This window comes from Mobula birostris, chromosome 9 (genome assembly GCF_030028105.1).
Source record: "Mobula birostris isolate sMobBir1 chromosome 9, sMobBir1.hap1, whole genome shotgun sequence".
NCBI lineage: Eukaryota > Metazoa > Chordata > Chondrichthyes > Myliobatiformes > Myliobatidae > Mobula > Mobula birostris.
The window spans coordinates 121,293,157-121,316,402 of record NC_092378.1 but is presented as its reverse complement, the minus strand read 5'-3'; the positions used below and the strand labels follow the sequence as shown (position 1 = coordinate 121,316,402).

General features: G+C 46.0%; 1 pseudogene; it reads right to left on the bottom strand.

The window, feature by feature from the left end:
• Positions 1 to 22,852: 22,852 nt before the first annotated feature.
• LOC140203506 (U2 spliceosomal RNA) lies at positions 22,853 to 22,984 on the bottom strand (annotated as a pseudogene).
• Between the last annotated feature and the right edge of the window lie 262 nt (positions 22,985 to 23,246).

Here is a 23,246-nt window from a genome sequence, read left to right as displayed (position 1 = left end):
GTCTAGATTGATGGCAGGAGATGGCATGAGTTCAAATCTGACTGCAGTAAACACCTCTTTAAATTCAGCTAATTGTGAAAACAGTATTAACGATAGTAACCATGTAACCATTGGATTGTCATTAAAACTCCATCAGGTTAACAACTATCTTCCAGGAAAGGAAGTCTGCTAAATTATATTTAATTCTAAATTCGAAGGAATGTGATCCACCAAAGTTACTCAGTCCAAAGGCAATTAAGAACAATCAATAACTGAACATATTCCTGAAAGGAGTAATTCAGTATTGCAGAAGTGGGCTTCAGGATTTACTGTGGTATGCTGCATTGTGCTAGCAGCCTTTGCATACTACATGAGCAAATGAGGAGTAAATCATTGAGTAAGAGAACAGGAGGGGGAAAGTTAAGGAGTCCTTTTCTCCTTGGGTGTATGCAAGCAAATAGAAGTAAACTCAATCTTAATTCCATACTTACTGATAGCTCTTACCCTTACTATTACTAATTATAGTCATAATGAATAAAAAACAACCATTATACATTTCAATTATTTTTAAAAATTAAATCTTGTTATATTACATAGAAAAGTAACATTATTGTACATGAACAAGAGAAAATCTGCAGATGCTGGAAATCAAAGCAACACACACAAAGTGCTGGAGGAACTCAGCAGGCCAGGCAGCATCTATGGAAAAGAGTAAACAGTTGACGTTTCGGGCCAAGACCCTTCAGCAGAACTATTATGCATGAATAAATTCTTCTCGGGTTTCCAACCGTGCACAGGTATCAATTATAACCGACATTTTGATGACCAATTCTGCCATCTTCATCACAGATCATCATTCCTGATGAAAATGGCAGAGTTGGTCATCGAAATGTCAGTTATAATCGATAACCGTACCTGTACCTGGCTGGAAGTCCGAGGAGAGTTTCTTCATCATATATGCAGGAAAACACTAGATCTTCTTTCATTTCATTTTGTGTGAGGTGCTATCTTTTAGTTGAGGCATGAAAACAACAATTCTCTGCTATCTTGGATGGATTTGTAAGATCCTATGGCACCACTTGGGTGAAGAACTGGAGTTTCTGGTATAATGACCAAATTAATCGGCAGGGCCAAATAAAATAATCCAGATATTGGCCAAAATTCTGCAGGAAAATGCCACAGTTCCTCACAATGACCAGCAGAGTACAAATAACCTTCATAACCTGTGCCAGGTTACACCAGGTATGCCAGATATGGTTTATTATGATCGCTGTTTCCTCTTTCAATGGATCTTTGATTGATGTGGATGCCATTGCATCACTGTAAGGATGTTCAGGGAGCAACTATCATGAACACAAGAGATTAAGCAAATGCTTGAAATCCAGAATAACACACTCAAAATGTGTGTTTCAGGTCTCGGCCCAAAACGTTAACTGTTTATTCCTCTCCATAGATACTGCCTTAGGTCCTCCAGCACTCTGTGTGTGTGTGTGTGTGTGTGTGTGTGTGTGTGTGTGTGTTACTAGGGTGCATCTATCTTCTGTTTTGCCTTTTAAGACTATGAGAAGAGGGAGCAAGTTAAAGGAGCAGTGTATACACTACCAACAAGATGACTTTTATGAACAGACAGTTATTCTCCTGGATACAGGTTTGCAACTCTAAATCAGCTCATAATTTTAGAGACGAGATACTACATGGGAGCAGTTCACCGTTATCTTGAATGAAGAGGTGTTGCATTTGAGCAGATTACTTTCCTGAATGAGCAGGAAGATGCAACTCTTTTCTTACCTGAGCAGAGTTATGGCATGTATGAACTCATTTCTTTACTGCAGGGAGATACCTCTAACACTTACATAACCTTTCCTCATGAGTTGAGTCCAGCTCAGCTTACATAGATGGTTGAATTGGAAGCTGGCTTAGGTCGATGTCTTGAGGTTGTAACAATGGACTGGGTGCCAACCACTTGCTGCACCTATTGTCCAGAAGAGGCTACCCATTGTGCAGGTTCAACACTGATGTCCCACCACTTCCACAAAGGAGTTCACTCATTCTTTCCCACCATGATCTCTCAGACAGTTTGTTCACTCATGTCCATAACCACCCCTGCTAGGATGTTCTTTCAGTTGGCCCTGGGTGGCACTCTGAAACCTGACCATCTAGGGCAGATGTTCCCTGACATCTGTAATCATAGACATGTTCAGGAACCCAAGAAACAGGAAGGAGTCTTGCAGCGAAATATATCATAGCCATACAGGGAAAGAGTGACACAACACTATGATATTAACAAACACCTACAAAATTGTCAAACAGGAGAGGCACTGGGGCATAGATTGTCCATTTCTATATTACATAATTTGTTATAAGTTATTCTCCAGATACTAGCAATGCTCAAATGCATTGTTATTTAAGGTACATCGCAACCTTCAGTGCACAAAGATAATTGTATAGAGTGTACAAAGATGGGCCAGATGGCCTAATTCTGCTCCTATGTCTTATGGTCTTATAAATGACACTGTTGAGGCAGCTGTTGCCATTGCTGCTCACCCATTAATGCCAGCTGGAATGGATGATAAAATGTCAATGATAACCTTTCATGTCAATGTGGTTGAGAACATTTTTGATAGCCACTAGACAGAGAATGATGCTTTTCCATTGCAACTTGAATAGTTCATTACAGTGGATCACATAATTATGAAATAATTTGACTGATACTGTGGCTGCTTTGTTATTCTGTCAGTGATGGAATGTGACCTCCAATGAAAAGTTGATCTCCATCTCTGAGTTCTCCTCTCCTGCTCGAACACTATACTTTTTCATGTCTCTTTTAAGAAGTATCTCTTTGTTGGCAAGTTCCTTATAGCTTTTTTGCTCATTCAGCAAAAAAGAAGCTGCTGATGCTTAGCCAGGACATCCAATGGTAGAATTTATCATAGCTCAACTCCCCTAGCTATTGCAGCTCTTCTGGGTGGACTTAATGGCAAGTTATGCTCTGTTCATAATCTGGCATTGGCTGCTGCCTATAGTTTGCTTAGCTCTCCAACTCACCCTGAATAGTTTGCTATACTTCTCCCACAGCCCCCACTGTTGAAGCCTCTACTTCTGAATCAGTAGCTAAGTGTCTAAATGGTGGGATGTACTTAGTCTCAGAACCGACTACAGCCAGTTCTGAGACTAACAAGGCTTGCCTCTCAATATCAGGGTCAGCAGAACCCATCCCCCTAAACCAAGAGCAGGGTCTGATCGATCTAAGCACAGGGCTGATTTGGAAAGGTCGAGTACAGGCCGGAACGTGGCAGTGAAGTCCAGACCCATAACTCTGCGACAGGGCCCGTGAGTTAAAGCAAGGAATGATCTAATCTTGGGATAATTTAAACATTGGGACCAGATTTGAGGGTCGGGCCAGTTCTGCTCACTGCTCCACAACATTTTCTCTGCTCTTTGCTGCACTGAAGCTGAGGTTGTGGACTTGTTCCAGCTGCTCTGGGCTTCATGTCTATGGCCTCATTTTTGTTCTGAATGTTGTTCTTTGCTTTTATTGTTTGCACAATTTGTGTTTTTTTTCCTCTCTCTGATGTTTTTTGGTCTTTTTTTTAATGGGTTCTTTTTGGGTTTCTTGTTTTGTGACTGCCTGTAAGGAGACAAATCTCAAGGTTATATAATATATATATAGTTTGATAATAAGTATACTCTGAACTTTGAAATATTGAGAAAAGCAAGCAAAACCACAATGTTCCCTTAACTCTACTAACAATGTCCCAAGAAACATGTTTTGTGTGGCTTTGAAATCCAATTTAGATCAGAAACATGCACTGTTGAATTGTTGTCATTACAAGAGTTGGAGTTGTAAGAGAAGTTGGCAAGGCTTAATTTGGAGTATTGTGTGCAGTTCTGGTCACTTCCCTACAGGAAAGATGTTAATAAGATTGAAAGAGTGCAGAGAAAAATTATAAGAATGTTGCCAGGGTTTTATGACCTAAGTTATAGTGATAGGATGAATGGTTAGGATGTTATTCCCTAGAGCATAGTAGAATGAGGGGAGATGTCAAAGGAGTATAGACAGATAATTGCAAGCAGGCTTTTTCCACTTAGGTTGGGTGAGACTAGAACTCGAAGTCATGGATAAAGGATGAAAGGTGAAATGTTTAAGGGGAACAAGAGGGGGAACTTCGTCATTTAAAAGATGGTGAAATTGTGGAATGAGCTGCCAGTGGAAGTACTGGATGTGGGTTTGATTTCAACACCTAAGAGAAATTTGGCTAGGTACATGGATGGGAGGGTTATGGAGGGCAGGGCTGTGGACTGGGCGCAGGTCAAATGGGAGTTTGGCATGGACTAAATGGGCTGAAGGGCCTGTTTCTGTGCTGCAATGTTCTACAACTTTACGGCTCTATGTAGAGTCAAAGTGCCATTCAGAAACAGACCCTTTGGCTCAACTTGTCCACGCCAACCATATCGCCGAAGTTGTCAGAAAAATGGTTGTTGTGACAACATGAACCACAACCAGAAATGCCTGACCAATTTCACTATTAGTGTCAGTGACTCTAAATTAATTTAGGGTCACTCAGTGTTTAAACAAATACTGCAATGCAATCTAATTTCTAGATTTCAGTAATTTGACATCAGCTTAGCGAAAAATATTGCTCAGCTGCCTGTCAAAAATTTCCTGCGGTTTTTTTGGAGGTCTTTTTTTTCCCCCTCACCTCCACCCCATCTGGCTGATTAACTTTCCAGACTCTCATTGAGGATGGAGCCAGCCTTATAGAATAAGCTGGTCGAGGGAGATCCACACTGTCATTTTTTTCACAGGTCAGTAGCATCCTTTCAAAAACGTTTTTTTATTCGATGCTGCGCAGTGATAGTAAAAGAAAGGAAATACATTCACAATTTGAAATCCGATTCATAGATTCAACAAGGAAACAGGCCCTTCTGCCCCACTGATCCATGCTGACCAAGATACCTTTACAAGTTAATCCCATTTGCCTTCATTTGGTCCGTATCTCTCTAAACCAGGGGTTCCAAACCTTTTTTATAGAGTGGACCCTTACTGTTAACCGAGGCAGGTTTGGAACCCCTACTCTAAACCTTTCATATCCATGTACCTAACTACATGTCTTTTAAATTGTACCCACCTCTATTGCTTCCTCTGCCAGCTCATTTCATATACCTACATCTTTTGTATAAAAGAATTGCCCCTTAGATCTCCTTCAAATCTTCTACCCCTCATCTTAAACGTATAAATTCTAGCAATGCACACAAAATGCTGAAGGAACTCAAATCTGTATTCAGTTGTCTAATTACTATTTCATAGCTCAGTCATGTTTTTACTCTGCAATAAGCCACATTTTTAAACCATGAGCAAACCTGCTCATCTTTCTGCAAAATGTCACGTAATAAAGGTATTTGGATTTGGTGCATGTTTTTTAATGAGAAGCTGCAAGCGAGTATTGGCAGGGCTTGAAGCAAATCTGCTAAAATAATCAGGCAGGAAAACGAAGAGATCAATCTTTCTGTGGGTGATGTATGAGTCAGAGCCCAGAGGGCTATCTCCAAGGCACATGTAGAGTGGACTTAGAGCAACTTATTGCTCTAAAAATAGAAGAGATCATCAGCTCAAATAGAGCACAGGCTAAATAAATTACTTTGCAGCTTGTTTCAGAAAGACAGTTTAAGCCAAGGAGGGTGTGAGTCATCTCCTGGTTTTTTCCGAACAGTGTTGTAAACCCACATGTTGTTTGTATCAAAGATCATTAAACTGCTTCCCCTTGCATTTGGCTTTCTGTAAAGCAGGTAGTGTTTGAAGGGTATCTCAGCATGTATTTAAAAATAGTTAAAATGGAAGAACACTTGAAGAAAGTCAGATCGTTGAATGCAACATTTTGTACGAGGTGATTGATAAGTTTGTGGCCTAAGGTAGAAGGCGTCAATTTTAGAAAACATAGCACATTTATTTTTCAACATAGTCTCCTCCTACATTTACACACTTAGTCCAGTGGTCGTGGAGCATACGGATCTTGGACCTCCAGAAAGTGTCCACAGCAGGGGTGATTGATAAGTTTGTGGCCTAAGGTAGAAGGAGGTGAGTTATACGGGTCTTTTTACACGCACACGCAGTTCAACTCTTTGCGTGATTATGCAGAAAGTTTGAAGTTAATAACTCATCTCCTTCTACCTTAGGCCACAAACCTATCAATCACCCCTGCTGTGGACACTTTCTGGAGGTCCAAGATCCGTATGCTCCACGACCGCTGGACTAAGTGTGTAAATGTAGGAGGAGACTATGCTGAAAAATAAATGTGCTATGTTTTCTAAAATTGACGCCTTCTACCTTAGGCAACGAACTTATCAATCACCCCTTGTATGTTGGTGCATATGAAAGAATAACCATGCCACTGACACAATGGGTCAAATAGTCTTTTCTGCGAAATAAAGGCCTATGGTTCTAAGTAGTTAACCAGAAGTGAACATTAACCTTGAAACCTATGGTGAACATATTGAATAAAACCTTTAAATCCCTCGGATTTAAATAACCATCTTAACTAAACTGATCTGTGTTGTTTCCTTCAAACATTCATTTCTTAAACCAACCAGCAAAACCCCAATCACTATAATTTATCAATATTATGACTACGTTGCAATAAAATCAACTTTGTTTTCTTCTTATTCTAATTGAGTTTTATTGTAAAAAATGTGTATAATTATTGATTACTTCGTGTTTTTCTTGTGAATGCAGCTTTGATAAAGGTATGTGCCTGTGATGCTGCTACAAGTAGGTATTGCTTGCACCTCTGTGTGCATGTACGTGTCCATATCGCAACAAACTCAACTTTGGCATTGACTTACTCAGTCTACATGACCATAACTGAGAAAAAATACACATTGATGAATTTCTGAAGTTCTTTTATGTCTTGGAAATATTGTACTGCTGCCGCAAAACAATAAATTTCATGTCATGTATACAGTGATAATAAACATGAATCTGATTCTGATATATCATCAGGATGAACACAAGGTAAAGTTACAGCCCTCTATTTCCAATACTGGATGTGTAAACTATGTCTGATCTGAATAATCAAATCCTGTCAGGACATCTGATTACATTATCATGCCTAATTCCTCTATGGAGCCATGGTCACTACATGCAGTGGGAGGTGGAGAAATAGTATGTTTTATATTGGTATTGTGCTCCAAGATAAGAACATCAGACATAGGAGCAGAAATAGGCCCTTTGGCCCATCAAGTCTACTCCACCATTTAATCATGGCTGATCCTTTTTTCCTCTCCTCAGCCTCACTCCCCAGCCTTCTCCCCATAACCTTTGATGCCGTGTCCTATCAAGAACCTATCAATCTCTGCCTTAAATACACCCAACGACCTGGCCTCCACAGCTGCACATGGCAACAAATTCACCACCCTCTGGCTATAGAAATTTCTCTGTAACACTGTTTAAATAAATGTCCCTCAATCCTGCAGCTGTGCCCTTTTTTTCCAGACTCCCCCACCATGGGACACATCAATTCCGCATCTACTCTGTCTAGGCCTTTCAACATTCAAAAGGTTTCAATGAGATTCTCCCACATCCTTCTAAATTCCAGCGAGTACAGACCCAGAACCATCAAACGTTCCTTGTATGATAACCCTTTCATTTCCAGAATCATCCTTGTGAACCTCCTCTGGACCCCCTCCAAAGCCAGCACATCTTTTCTTAGATGAAGAGCCCAGAACTGTTCACAATACTCAAGGTGAGGCCTCACCAGTACCTTATAAGGGCTCAGCATCACATCCCTGCTCTTGTATTCTAGATCTCTTGAAAGGAATACTAACATTTGCCTTCCTCACCTCTGACTCTACCTGCAAGTATATTTTAGGGTGTTCTGCACAAGGACGCCCAAGTCCCTTTGCATCTCAGATTGTTGGATTTTCTCCCCATTTAGAAAATAGTCTGCATATTTTTTCTACTACCAAAGTGCATGAACATGCAATTTTCAACATTGTATTTCATTTGCCACTTTCTTACGCATTTTCCTAATCTGTCTAAGTCCTTTTGCTACTTGTTTTTTCAACACTACCTGCCCCTCCACCAGTCTTCAACACATCTACAAACTTGGACACAAAGCCATTTATTCCATCATCTAAATCATTGATATACAGCATAAATAGAAGCGGTCCCAACACTGACCCCTGCAGAACATCACTAGTCACTGTCAGCCAACCAGAAAAGGATCCTTTTATTCCTACTCGCTGCCTCCTACAAATCAGCCAATGCTCTAAGCATGCCAGTAGGTTTTCTGTATTACCCTGGTAACTTGGTAAGCAGTCTCATGTGCGGCACCTTGTCAAAAGCCTTCTGAAAGTCCAAATATACAATATCCACTGCATCCTCTTTATCTAACCTACATGTAATCTTCTCAAAGAATTCCAGTAGGCTCATCAGGCAGGATCTTCCCTTAAGGAAACCATGCTGACTTTGTCCTATCTTGTCCTGTGGCACCAAGTACTCCATAACTTCATCCTTAACAATTAACTCCATCTTCCCAACTATTAAGGTCAGGCTAACCTGTCTATAATTTACTTTCTGCTGCCTTCCTCCTTTTTTAAAGAGTGGAATGTTATTTGTAATTTTCTAGTCCTCTGGCACCATGCCAGAGTCCAATGATTTCTGAAAGATCATTACTAATGCCTCCACAATCCCTACTGCTACCTCTTTCAGAACCGTAGGGTGCAATTCATCTGGTGCGGCTGACTTATATATCCATAGGACTTTCAGCTTTTTGAGCACCTTCTCCCTTTTAATAGTAACTGCACTCACTTCTCCTCCCTCGCACCCTTCGACATCTGAAGTACTGCTAGTGTCTTCCACAGTAAGACTGATGCAAAATACTCATTTAGTTTATCTACCGTCTCCTTGTCCCCCATTATTATTTCGCCAGCCTCATTTTCTATCGGTCCTATATCAACTCTCATCTCTCTTATTTTTTATATACTTGAAAAAGCTTTTGCTATCCACTTTTGATATTATTTGCCAGCTTGCTTTCATATTTCATCTTTTCCCTCCTAATGATTCTTTTTGTTGTTTTCTGTAGGATTTTAAAAACTTCCCAATCCTCTATCTTCCCACTAATTTTTGCTTTATAGTATGACCTCTCTTTTACTTTTACATTAGCTTTGACTTCTCTTGTCAGCCACAGTTGTACTGTTTTTCCATTTGATTATTTCTTCATTTTTGGAATACATCTATCCTGCAGCTTTCTCATTTTCCCCAGAAACTCACACAATGTCTGCTCTGCTGTCATCCCTGCCAACATCTCCTTTCAATTTACTTAGGCCAACTCCTCTGTCATACCACTATAATGGCCTTTATTCCACTGAAATACTGCTATGTCAGACTTCACTTTCCCCCCATCAAATTTCAAGTTGAACTCAATCACATTGCGATCACTGGTTCCTAAATGTTCCTTTATCTTAAATTCCTAATCGCCTCCAGGTCATTACATAACACCCAATCCAGTATAGCTGATCCCCTAACAGGCTTAACAACAAACTGCTCTTAAAAAGCCATCTCATAGGCATTTAACAAACTCACTCTCTTGAGATCCATTACCAACCTGAATTTCCAATCGACCTGCATGTTAAAATCTCCCATGACTATTATAATGTTGTCCTTTTGCCACACTTTTTCTATTCCCTGTTGTAACCTGTGGTTCACATCCCATCTACTGCTGGGAGGCCTGTATATAACTGCTATCAGGGTCCTTTTGCCCTTGCAGTTTCTTTACTCAAACCACAAGGATTCAACATTTTCCGATCCTGTGTCACATCTTTCTACTGATTTAATGCCATCTTTTACCAGCAGAGCCTCACTAGCCTCTCTGCCTACCTTCCTACCCCCCTGATACAACATGTAACCTGGGGCATTCAGCTCCCATCTACAACCATCATTCAGCCACAATTCTGTGATGGCCACAACATCATACCCAACAATCTGTAATAGCGCAACAAAATCATCCACCTTATTTCTTATACTCCGTGTATTGAGATATAACACTTGGAGTACTGTATTCACTTCCATTTGTGATTCTGCATCCCTAATGCACTGATACGTTGCTAGCTGCAATTTTATCCTATCATCTGCCTGCCCTTCCCTGTCAGTCTGACTGCATGCTATCTTTGCTTTTTTTAACCATCTGTCCTATCTTGAGTTCCTTCACTCCAGTTCCTACCCCCTGCCAAATTAGTTTAAACCCTCCCCAACAGCACTAACAAACCTGCCCACAAGAATATTGGCCCTCCTCAGGTTCAGGTGAAACCCATCACTTTTGCACAAGTCACACCTCCCCCAGAAAAGAACCTGAAGCCCTGCCCCCTGCACCAGCTCCTCAGTATATTGATCACTATCAACTGTGATTAGTATCATTGTCATTATTATGACAGTGAGTGAAGCAAAAAGCAAGGTAATCAAAATGTAATGGTACCAGTATTTGTAGTATGAGCATGGGATAACAAGGGGGGAGGGGGGTCAGTACTTTAGTTGGGACGTCCATCGGCCTATGACTTTGCACACCTTTGTTGACCCTTCTCAGTCTCATCCTTAATCTTCTGACTTCCCTTCATTTACCTTTCATCTTCTCTTGAGGCTCTCTTGGGCTACAAGTCTGGTCAAAAAATGTTGTGCTAACATAGCACAGGTTGTGTATGTCTGGAATCTCTGGGCCTGAGACTGGTAACATAGATAATCTAGTGGCTTCATCTCCTATTATTTAAACATATGTTCTATTATTTAAAGTGAATCAAGGAATTTTCAATTTGCATGCAAATATAATAAAACTAGCTAACAACCATTTCATTAATGTCGGTGTAAACAAGACTGAAATTATAAAATGCAATTATAATAATTTGCAGTGGGGAAACCCACACTTGTATTTATTATGTTAAAAATTTTGTCTTTTTATGTATGTATAGATTCATAGAGTCTAATGAAATAGGCCACTTGGCCCAACTAATCCATGCAAGCCAAGATTCCCATCTCAGCTAGTCTCATTTGTCCAATATTCCTCCAAACATTTCCTATCCATATACCTGTTCAAATACCTTTTAAACATTCATAATAATATAGTATATGGTACAATGGGAGTAAAACTGCGTGTGAATGATTGAAAATGTGCAGGATGCTTGACCCAAAAGCAGAGCAACAGTAACAATTTAGCAATAAATGATACTTTACTAATAAACCACAGACTAACAAAACAAGATACAGTAACTGAAGGCTAGAAACACCTGGTTCAAGCTTGCTGGCTCAAGGGGTGAACCAGGACTGTGGATCAGAGCTGGGTATGAATGGGCTCCAGGTGATGAGTTGGAACTGAGTGGCAGGTGATTCCTGTTAGCTGGGAGGAGAATGGGAGGCGCCTGCCTGTGCAGGCCTGACAGGACACCCCCATGGCGGGCACCCAACAGCCTAGGGTGATTGGGATGGGTCCGGTGGAACTCCTCAATGAGCAATGGATCCAAGATGAAACTGGACAGCACCCAAGACCTCTCCTCCACGCTGTGCCCTTCCCAGTTAAGCAGACACTGCACACCACATTCATAACAATGTGAATTTACCAACCAGCAAACCGTGTACACTGGACCACCTTCCACCATGTTAGGTTCTGGAGGTGTACAATCAGGTGAGTTGAGTGGTCCATGGGCAAGGTCCTTGAGACGGGACAAGTGGAAGGTAGGTGTGATCCTGAGCGCCTGTGGCTGCTAGAGACAGTAAGTGACCAGATTGATGCAATGGATAATCTCGAAGGGACCGATGAAATGGGGCGAGAGCTTGCGGGAGTCAATACACAGGGGCAGGTCTCGGGTGGACAGCCAGGTTGGAGAAGTCTGGCTGGGCGCTGCCATTGGCCTGGTGGCAGTCGGCGCACAGCCCCTCTTCCAAGCATTCCAGCAGTGGTGAACCAGCACCCCGGTGGATCGAACCTCCACCATTGGCTCCTCTGCAGGGAACAATAGGGGTTGGTCGTCATGAAGTACTTCAAAGGGCGACATACCTGTGGCAGAGGAGATATGTAGATTGTGGGACAGCTCGGCCTTGAGTAGATACCTCTTCCATGTGGAAGAGTCAGAAGTGGTGAAACATCATAGCAACTTTTCCACTTGCTGATGGCCTCTTTCTGATTCTCCATTTATCTGCAGGTGATAGACAGAGTTCAAACTCACTGAGGTGCAGAGGGGGGAACAGAAAACTAGCCAGAAGTGGGAGAATTGTGGTCCTGGGTCCAACACAATGTCCTGAAGGAAACATAGAGGTGAACTACATGTTGAAGAACTAGGTTCGCCATATCAGTGGCTGATGGAATTTTGGGAGGGCAATAAAGTGGGCCACCTCGGAGAACCAGTTCTCCACCATCATGATCACTGTGGCTCCATTTGAAGGTGGCAGACAATAATAAAATCCATGGCGATGTGGGATATGGGTGTCAAGGGACCGGTAGGGACCACAAGAGACCAGAGAGGTACTGGTTGGAAGGAAGTAGACTAGGCACGTTGGGGGAAGGTAGCAATAAATTGATATACATCTGATAAGCCACCAGAACTGACGTTGCAGAAAATCCAGAGTCTGTCATGCACCTGGATGGTTGGAGAGGGGTAAGAAGTGGGCCCAGTGGAGAGTCTCAGAGTGTGCGGCCATTGGCGGATACACACAGTTGTCAATGTTGTCAGCTGGAGCAATCTGGGGCCACAGGGCCTGGTGGATCTAGTTCTCCAGCTCCCAAATGATTGGGGTGAAGATCTGAGTGGATGGAATGATGACCTACGGGTCGATTTCCAATGCAGCTGAGCCAAACTTGATGTTCTTGGAGAAGGGTACTAGGAGATGGTGAAGTTGAACTGGTTGAAGAAGAGGGCCCAGACAGCCTGTCGTGAGATGAGTTGGTGGGTCTGATGTATGGATATGAGGTTCTGTTGGTTAGTCCAGATCAGGAAGGGATTGGTGTTTCCCATCAATCATTATCTCCATTCCTCCAAGGCCCATTTAATGGTGAGTAGTTTCCTTTCTCCTACTCCATAATGGTGCTAGGTAGAGTTGAACTTGTGTGAGAAGCAGGCACAAGTGTACCTCTCCCATTCGGTCCTCACTGGGAGAGGATGACCCTGGCGCCCTCGTTAGATGTGTCCACTTCTACCACTAAAGGTACGGCGGGTTAGGATGGTGATAAATGAGAGCGGTGGTGAAGCTCCTCGAAAATGAGGTCTGCGACAACAGACCAGGGTATCCATAAGGTAGGTGATTTGGTGAGGGAAGTGAGAAGAGTGGTAATTTGGCTGTAGTTCCTAATGAAATGATGGCAAAAATTAGAGAAGCGCTGTAGATGCTTGAGGGAGCATGGTTAAGGCCATTCAATGACAGCACACACTTACTCTGGGTCGATGGTTATACCTTGGGTTGAAGGGATGTAGCTCAGAAAGGAAATGACTGGTGTAAGGAAATGGCATTTCTCTAACTTGTAGTGCAACTGATTTGAGGTCCAAGATGAGGACATCACAGAGGTAGACAAGCACATATCTGTGTAGCATTTTGGAGAATCTCATTGGGGAAGGCTTGGAAAATGGCTGGACTATTGGTAAGTCCAACAGGCATCACCTAGAATTCATAGTGACCAGTGGGTATCATGAATATTATCTTCCACTCATCTCCCTAGATCAGGTTGAACACACTGTGAAGATCCATTTTGGTAAAGATTTGGGCCCCACGGAATGTTTCAGGTGCTCTATTCATCAAGAGGAGAGGGTAACAATTCTTAATGAAGGTTTTGTTGAGTCCACAGTAGTCAATGCTGGGACAAAGACCCCAACTTTCTTTTTAACAAAGAAAAATCCTGCGCTAGCTGGGGAGTGAGATGGTTGACCAAAGCCATGCAGTAGTGCCTTGGTGATGAGCTCATTCATAGCTTGTGTCTCTGGAGGGGGGGAGGGAGGACAGACAAACTCAGGCTTCCCTTTTACTGAAGGTAACTTGAATTTACAAGAAGTCAGCGGAAGTTGAAGGCAGGTGGAACTGCAGCTCAGCAGTGAACCAGGCAAACGGAGGGTCATGAGTGGAGAGTCAGGGGTGACCCAGGATGAGAGAAAGGTTGGGTGAGTCAATCCAGAGGAATAGGACGGACTCGCGGTGCTCTCAAACGCTCATGTTCACAGGCTGTGTGCACCTACCCCAGACCCCAGGGGTCGTCCAGCAATGGCCATGATGCAGAAGAGGTGAGAGGTAGTCCCGGTAGGGAGTCTGAGATGCTCACGCGGAATCCAGTCCAGAAATAGAGCCATTGGAGGAGCACAGAGAGAGTGAGTCAGATATGCTGCTGGAATGAGAGGCCAGGGGCAGCTTACCAGGTGGAAGACCCCACATCTCTATCTGGTGTTGCCTTTTTCCAGGATGCACGGGTGATCGGCGGCTCCACAGTAAGCACACAAGTTGTTTCTGCACCAGTGCTCATGCTGTTGCGGTGGGGGAGGAGGGTGTTAAGGGAACTCTACATACCTGCATGGGTTGTGGAGGTATTGGTGAGGAGGGTCCTGCAGCCCAAAGTAATTCTGGGAACAGAACTGGAGATCTGGCTGGTGGTCTGCTGGGACGTTCCATAAAACGCTTATAAATTTGGAGTGCTTTTGAGGTCAGTGAGCATCTCATGGGTAGACAGTACGTCTTTCCAGTGCTCCAAGAGGTTGTGACGGTAATCGGCCACCAGCTCTTCTGCGTTTCAGCCACACTCTGCTGCAAGGGTCCTGAATTCCACAGTGTATCCTGCACTGAGCACGAGCCTTGACACAGGCCAAGCATCCAATCTGCTATCACCCTGCTACTTCCCAGATAGTTCCTCAGCAGTCAATTCCTCATATGTGTTACAGATGGTGGCTTTATTTTCCCATTAGCAGCAGGTGGATCAGAGCTTCCCAATCAGTGGAGAGATGATGAAGGCAATTTAGGCTTGGGCCATTAAATAGAATACAGAGATGGCTGGAGCTCAAAGTGTTCGAAACACTGGGACGGGAAGTTGTGGCATTGGGTCGGGGACTGGAATCCAGGGCTCTGAGGGAGGTGGTTGACTGGCACAGGATTGCTGTATCAAGACAGAGAGTTTGTTGAGAGTGTCGAGCAGGTGGCCCATAGTTTCCTGCCGGTTCAGGATCGTGTGTTCCTGTCAATGGACGACTTCCTTAATGATCATACTCTGCGGGGTCAATCATTTGTTCACCCATCCTGTCAGGAAACGTAGAGGGGACTTGACCCAAAAGCAGAGCAATAGAGACAATTTAGCATTAAACAATATTTTACTAATAAACTTCAAAGTAACAAGCCACGAAAGGCCAGAAAACAAGAGAGAACAGATAGTTAACACAACAACGCATAAAGGTAACTGAAGGCTATGAGCTACTGGTTGAGGCTGCCTGGTTCGATGAGTGAGCAAGGGCTGTGGATGAGAGCTGGGCCTAAGCAATCTGCAGCTGATGTGTTGGTTAATGAGTTGCAGGAGATACCTGTTAGCTGGGTGGGTGGAGACTGGGAGATACCTGTGTGTCTAGACTCGATAAATACAAGAGAATTGCTGATAAGTCCTATGGGGAGATAAGAAGACATTTCTTTGGTTGTGACAACACAAGAGATCATTCAGCCTCTCAGTTCTCTGCTAGCTTGCTACAAGAACATTGCTGCTGATCCCACTCTCCCAGGCAGCATTTTAAGTACCAGCCATGACAGTGGACTTGAAATTGTATCTTTGAGTTCTTAATCCACATTTTTGGATTACTTGTCTAGTTCCTTAGCCACTGCCCCAGCACTCTCAGTATTGAAATGAAATTAAGTGAGTGTGTGAGAGAAAAAAAACAGAAAATATGTTGAAAGTCCAAATTGAGGAAAGTGCTGCAGAAACAGTCTCAGCTGAAGTATATAAACCACTTTTGATGAGTTGGCCCACAAGAGTGTTTCTGTGGTGCAGGATACATACGGATTTATTAGATCATCTCTCTTGTGAAAGTGTTTTTTTTTAATTTGTAAAGCCTGGAAAATGGAAGAGACTAGTGTGCAGTTAGGTCAATAAGAAACTCCTGATGGACCGGAACAAGACAGAACAAGAATACAAATACATGGAATGTTTTAAATATGTGAAGAACAAATGATTAAATGCTTGGTAATCAATTACACTGTGCAACAAAAATTATGTGGCACTGTTCGTGGAAATGCTGAATGTTATCCGAGGCAAAGTTATTAATTGCTTTCTGTGTAAGGCAGACATTTTCCAATAAAATCATCTCGTGAAAACATTTCATTGATTGTTATCTGTGGGTTCACAGATCTTCAGTCATATTTGGACCTGTCCCAATGAGATGAACAAACCTGAGCTCATATAAGCATGTAGTATCCATCATATACCATACGTGGAGTGTAAAATCCAGCTCCATAAGTCCTTCCATTTGTACACTATGGATGCCAATTTGCTATTCTTGTGCACAGTTCATAACATCTGTTGTGTTGAGGAGGGCATTAGAGTATGAAACATTTCCGCTTATTAGAAGTATTGCAGAGTCAGTCAATTTTGACATCACTGAGCACACAAAGCTAGTTCGATATCAGTACTGCTAAATAGGACCTCTCCATTGACACTATGTGTTCAGACCATGGAGAGAATCGGAGTTTTGCTGCAAGTGTGGTATGGGATGCTAGCTGCATGATTTAAATTATCAACAATTAATTGCAGATTTGATGATTGGAGAATGGCTTCACTCTCATGAAAGGAAATTTGCACAGGCTGGTTTTTGCTGAAGATTGTGATGTGAACTTCAGATTTTGGCAGAACACTGTTAATCCCATAGAGGAGTGCACTGACCACAATTCCAGTGTAATGGGAAGCATGAAAGCACAATATGGCCAAAGAGAGAGGGGAAGTGGGAAGAGGCTCTGTCCTGAAAGGACATTGAGAAACATTCCTACTCTGGTAAAGCACAATACATCCTGAAATACTGCTTCTCCAAGGAAAAGCTGAAGTGGTCATGCTGCATGTGACAACCTCAACTGTAAGCACAATGAAGAGCAGAGACTTTGTGTTAAAGTCCAGGTGAGTGTCAAGTTTTTATGCTTCTGGGTCAATTTAGGCTGATTTAGGGGGCTTTGGGGTTCTAATGTTTTCACTGTCACTCTTCCTTTGGAGCACTCCTGTTTCCATGGATGTCTGCGAAGAACAAGAATTTCTGGTTGTATACTGTATACATATATTGTATTCTGATATTAAATGGAACTATTGAACTATCTGATACATCTCACACGGAGCTCACAGACAGTCCCTAATACAGGAGAGGGAATTCATCTTCTTCACTCTTGGCAGAAAGCAACAACTAGCAACAGTGGAGACTTTCCAATATTGCAACATGGCTCTGACTGCACTGTTATAAGCTGAGGGGCCGTGTTCCAATGATGTGATCATCCAAAAATGCCGCCTCACTCCATGAATGTGCAGCTCATCCGCAACTTACCAGGGCATATGTTGGCCCTACCTGCTCTTAAGGTGATGTCTCTACTTTCCAAAGTTCAATGTTTAAAAATAAATTTGCTACCAAAGTACGTATATGTCACCTTGAGATTTATTTTCTTGCAGGCATTTACAGTAGAATAAAGAAATACAATCGGATCAATGAAAAACCACACATAAAGACTGCCCAACAATGGGCTGTATCCACTACTTTTTGTCGGCTTTTCCATTCTTGGACGTTGACATTTCCATACCAGGCCATGATTTTTTTTTATTTCAAAATATACTTTATTCAAAAATAAATATATACAATAAACCATTCAATAACTTTTCATCCTTTACATACGTTTTCATTACAGTCAGTCCCTATCCGTATTTATAGCCACCCATGTGGCACTCCAGTAGTTCAGCTTACCATATCATTGTTGAGGGGTATACTCCCCGCCCCCCGACCCCTCCCACTCCCACGGGTGGAGAAACCTATACTGTGGTCCTTCCCCACCGGGCCCTTGCAGTGGCTGCACCGAGTTTCAGTGCGTCCCTCAGCACGTACTCCTGCAGCCGAGAATGCGCCAGTCGGCAGCATTCTCCCACGGACATCTCCATGTGCTGGTAGATCATCAAGTTTCGGGCCGACCAAAGAGCGTCTTGCACCGAGTTGATGATCTGCCAGCAGCACCGGATGTTGGTCTCCGTGTGCGTCCCCGGGAACAGCCCGTAGATCAGAGAGTCCTCTGTTACGCAGCTGCTGGGGATAAAACATGACACTAGCCCGTCCATTCTCCTCCACATCCTCTTTGCGAACTGGCAGTGTGCAAAGAGGTGGGTCACAGACTCCTCCTCACTGCAGTCCTCCCGTGGGCAGTGGGGTGCGGAGACGACGTTCCGGGCGTACAGGAGGGCTCTGGCTGGGAGGGCCCCTCTCACCGCCAGCCAGGCGAGGTCTTGGTGCCTGTTGGTGAGATCTGGCGATGAGGCATTTTGCCAGATGAACTGGACAGTCTGCTCAGGGAACCACCCCACTGTGTCCATCAGGTCCTTCTCCTGCAGTGCCTGCAGGACACTACGTGCCGACCACTGCCTGATGGCCCTGTGGTCAAAGGCGTTCTCCTGGAAGAACTTTGCTACGTAGGACAGGTATGCCAGCAACGACCAGCTGACTGGGCTGTTGCGCGGGAGTGGGGCCAAACCCATCCTTCGTAACAAGGGCGACAGGTAGAACCTGGGCACATAGTGGTACCTGGTGCCCACATACCTGGGTTCTACACACAACCTGATGCAGCCACATACGAAGCTGGCCATCAGGGTAAGGGCGACATTGGGGACGTTCTTGCCCCCGTTGTCCAGGGACTTGTGCATGACGGTCCATCTCACCCGCTCCATCTTGGATCCCCAGACGAATCTGAAGACAGCCCGGGTGATTTCCGAGCTGTAGGAGCGGGGGACGGGCCAGACCTGCGCCAAGTACGGCAGCCCTGAGAGCACCTCACACCTGATGACCAGGTTCTTGCCTATTATCAACAGGGAGCGCCCTCCCCACAGTCCCAGTTTCTGTTTCACCTTGGCAGTCCGCTCCTGCCAGTTCTTGTTGCACGCCTCAACCCCTCCGAACCAGATCCCCAACACCCTCACATGGTCAGACCTGATGGTGAAGGGGACGCTGGATCGGTCGGGCCAGTTGCCGAAGAGCATGGCTTCGCTCTTCGTGCGGTTGACCCTGGCCCCCGACGCTAGCTCAAACTGGTCGCAGGTGCCAATCAACCTGCGAACTGACCTCAGATCAGAGCAGAAGACGGTGACGTCGTCCATGTACAGGGAGGTTTTCACTTGGGTCCCTCCACTGCCTGGCAGCGTCACCCCTCTTATGCCCTCATCCCTCCTGATGGCTTCCGCAAAGGGTTCTATGCAGCAGACAAACAAGACAGGGGAGAGGGGGTAGCCCTGCCTGACTCTAGACCTGATGGGGAAGCTGTCTGTTTCCCACCCATTGACCTGCACTGCACTACGGATGTCTGTGTAGAGCAGTCTAATACAATTCCGGATTCCCTCCCCAAATCCCATTTTGGAGAGCACGTCCACCATGTACGTGTGCGATATCCTGTCAAAGGCTTTCTCCTGGTCCAAGCTGACCAGGCAGGCGTCCACCCCCCTGTCCTGCACGTCGGTGATGGTGTCCCTCAGCAGCGGGAGGCTGTCTGAGATCTTCCTGCCCAGTACAGCACAGGTTTGGTCTGGGTGGATCACCAGTCCCAGAGCAGACTTGACCCTGTTGGCAATAGCCTTGGACAGGACCTTGTAATCCACATTCAGGAGAGAGATGGGTCTCCAATTCCTAATGTCCTCCCTTTCCCCCTTCTGCTTGTAGATGAGGGTGATGATGCCCTTCCTCATGGACTCAGACATACTGCCGGCTAGAAGCATAGCGTTGTACACTTCCAGCAGGTCTGGGCCCATCCAGTTCCACAGAGCCGAGTACAACTCAGCCGGTAAGCCGTCGCTTCCGGGAGTCTTACCCGCCCCAAAGGAACGGATGGAGCCTGTCAGCTCGTCCACGGTCAGTGGCTGATCCAGACTCTCCCGCTTGCCATCGTCTAAGACCTGCGTGATAGACGACAGGAAGTTGCGGGAGGCTGTGGATTCTGTGGCCTTTTCGTCGTACAGACCGGCATAGAAGGACTTGCAGATCCTCAGTATGTCAGTCTGTGAGGATGCGACTGAGCTGTCCTCTTCCTCAAGGTTGTGGATCACAGAGCTCCCCCTGTGCACCTTTTGGAAGAAGAAGCGTGAGCACGTCTCGTCCTGCTCCACAGTTTGGACCCTTGATCGGAAGATGATCTTGGAGGATTCGGCGGCAAGGTGCTGGGCTTGCCGGCCCTTCACCTCTCGCAATTCCTCCCTGACATCCACCCCCTTCGACTGCAGAAGGAGAAGTTGCTGCAACTCTGTCTGGAGTTTACGCAGTTCCCTCTGCTCCTGCCTTGCCTTCTGGATACCCTTGCGGATGAAGAACCTCTTAATGTTCTCCTTGGTGGCTTCCCACCAGTGAACCGGGGAATCAAAGAAGGCTTTCAAGGTTCTCCAACCTGTGTACTCCCTCTCTAGTTCCTCGATGTTCTCTGGGGTCAGCAGCTTTACATTCAGCTTCCAAGTTCCCCTGCCTGCCTTCTGGTCCTCCCGTAAGAGACCGGTGGCTCTCAGAGGGCAGTGGTCAGAGAAGAACACCGGCGTGACGTCGGTGGACCTGACCGTGAGGGACTCAGACAGGAAGAGGAAGTCGATCCGGGAGTGGGCTGAGCCGTCCGATCGTGTCCAGGTGGCTTGCGGCTGTGCTCCACCTATGGGGGTGCCAAAGGCGTCGCGCAGCTTGGCTGTCTTCACCGTTTCCCTCAGGAGTCTGGAGGTACTGTCCAGCCTGCCGTCGGCGCTGCCGGGTCCTCCAGCCGCATCAATGGTGCAGTTGAAGTCTCCGGCCAGAACGACCGGCTGGGACGTCACCAGCAGCTGTGGGAGCTGCTCGAAGACGGCCAGCCGCTCGCTCCGCACGGGGGAGGCGTACACATTGACCAGCCGGAGCGGAGTGCCCCGGTATTTGACGTCTGCTACCAGGAGGCGCCCCGCAACCAACTCTTTAACTTGGGTGATTGAGAAGTTGCCTCCCCGCAGCAGAATCCCCAGGCCGGAAGCGCGACAATCGTTGCCCCCCGACCACACAGACAAACCTTTTTTCCACCACCATGACCACCTCCGGTAGTTACGGAGGTGTGGTAGTCCGCACTCCTGGAGGAAGGTCACGTCGGTCTTTACAGTGTCCAGGTACTGGAGCGTGCTGACGCATCGCCCAGTACTCTTCAATCTTCGCACGTTCAAGCACGCCAATTTAAGGTCTGCCATCATTCAAAGTCTTTTATTTTGGCTGCTCTCCGTCCTCACCCTTGCCATCCTGAGCCTTCATTCCCACCACCTTTGTGAAGTTTTCCACCTTCTGTGGGCTCAGGTACTGCTGGTAGTATTCCTCCGGGTGTGGCCGTTCTGGTTCTGGGGTGGGGGGGGGGGGTTGTTGACTTCCTGGGCTGCTTCCCCTTCCGGCTGCTGGGTGCCAGCCGTGGCTCTGCTCCCGGATTCCCGGAGCTCTGTGCGTCTGCTGCTCTCCGCCTCCTGTACTTGGGGGGTGGCCAGCAGACTTTCCCCCTCCTCTCCTCCTCTCCACCTGTTCTGCCAGCCGCTTCTTCCGCCGGGGTTGCTGGCCTCCCCCAACTCCTTCCTCCTCTGAAGAGGACAGGGTACCAGAGGTCCTGTGGTTCCCTGCCCTCTTCTTGTGTTGCTCCGACTTCTGTCGCTTGGCCGCCGCCTTTTGAGTCTTTTTGCATTTCACGACCTTCCATTCGGTTTCCACCTCAGCTCTCCCCTCCTCCATGGACTCCTGCTCGTCGTTTGCCTGGTCCTGGAGGGTCTGCAGGGGGGTGGCAGGTCTTGGGGTGCTTGCACCTTCCTCCCTGGTTTCATCGTCCGTCCTGTCGGGTGCCTCGTCTGCAGCGCTGGCGGGTACGTCCAAAACTGCCTGGGCCCTTTCAGGGCCAGCACCTCCCCTGGTCGCCTGTGCGTAGGTGCCCCCACGCCTCGGGCAGGCTCTGTACAGGTGGCCAGCCTGTCCGCAAAGGTTGCAGGACTTGGCCTGCGTGCAGTCTTTGGTCAGGTGGCCTTCGGTTTTACAGTTCTTGCACATCACCACCCTGCACTGGGCTGTGATGTGCCCTGCCTTGCCGCAGTTTCGGCACACCCTTGGTTGCCCCACGTACACCGTGTACCCTCGGTTCCCTCCGATGGCGAAGACGGAGGGGGGGTGGATGACGCCGCCGTTGGAATCCAACCTCAGCTTCACCTTGACCTGCCGTTTGCTGGTCCAGATTCCCAGCCCGTCCTTCACGTCCGCTGGTGTTCCTATGCTCTCCACATACCGAGCGAGGAACGTAAGGACATCTACCACTGGCACGTGCGGGTTGAACATATGTACCGTGATTGTCCGTTCCTGTTGCGTAGCCGTTGCAAAGAGGGCCTGCGCTTTCAGCAGTGACAGTGGCGCCTCTGTCCCCTTCAGCTGAAGCTGCTGGTACAGCTTCTGCCACCCTGCAGCCTGCCGAAAAGTGACATCGAAGAAACCTGCGAAGTCCTGGACGCAGTAGATGTCGTCGGGCGTAAATCCGCAGCACTCCATCAAGACCTTCCGGATGAAGGTCTCTCGGGTGAAGCCGGTGCCCCCGTTCCGGTCCCGCACTGTCAGCCTGACAGTGTTCTTGATACCCGGGCCTCGAGCCGATGCACTGCTCACTGCTGTCATCTTCTTCCTCACTGCTGTCGTCGCTGGTATGGGGTGCTAGATTGGAGGCCAATCAGCATTAGGATCCACCCCTGCATCAGCGCGAACTCTTCTCCTCCGCCTTCTGGTCTGATAAGAACAGATACTACACTTGATCTTAGCCAAAAGGCCGAGAAGCCATGATGCAACAAGTTAGGATACACTCCACTGAGCATCTATAGAAGTATGTCAAGGTTTTAGATGACATGCCAAATCTGCACAAACTTTTAAGTAGAGGCACTGACGTACCTTCTTCGTAAAGGCACTGATGTGCTAGTCCCAGGACAGATCCAAACATGTTATGGGGCAACTGTTAGTGCTACTGGTTCATCATTCCAACAGTTTGGGTTCATACTCTCAATATGGCCACGTTGGCTTTCCCAGACTGCTCCAGTTCTCATCCA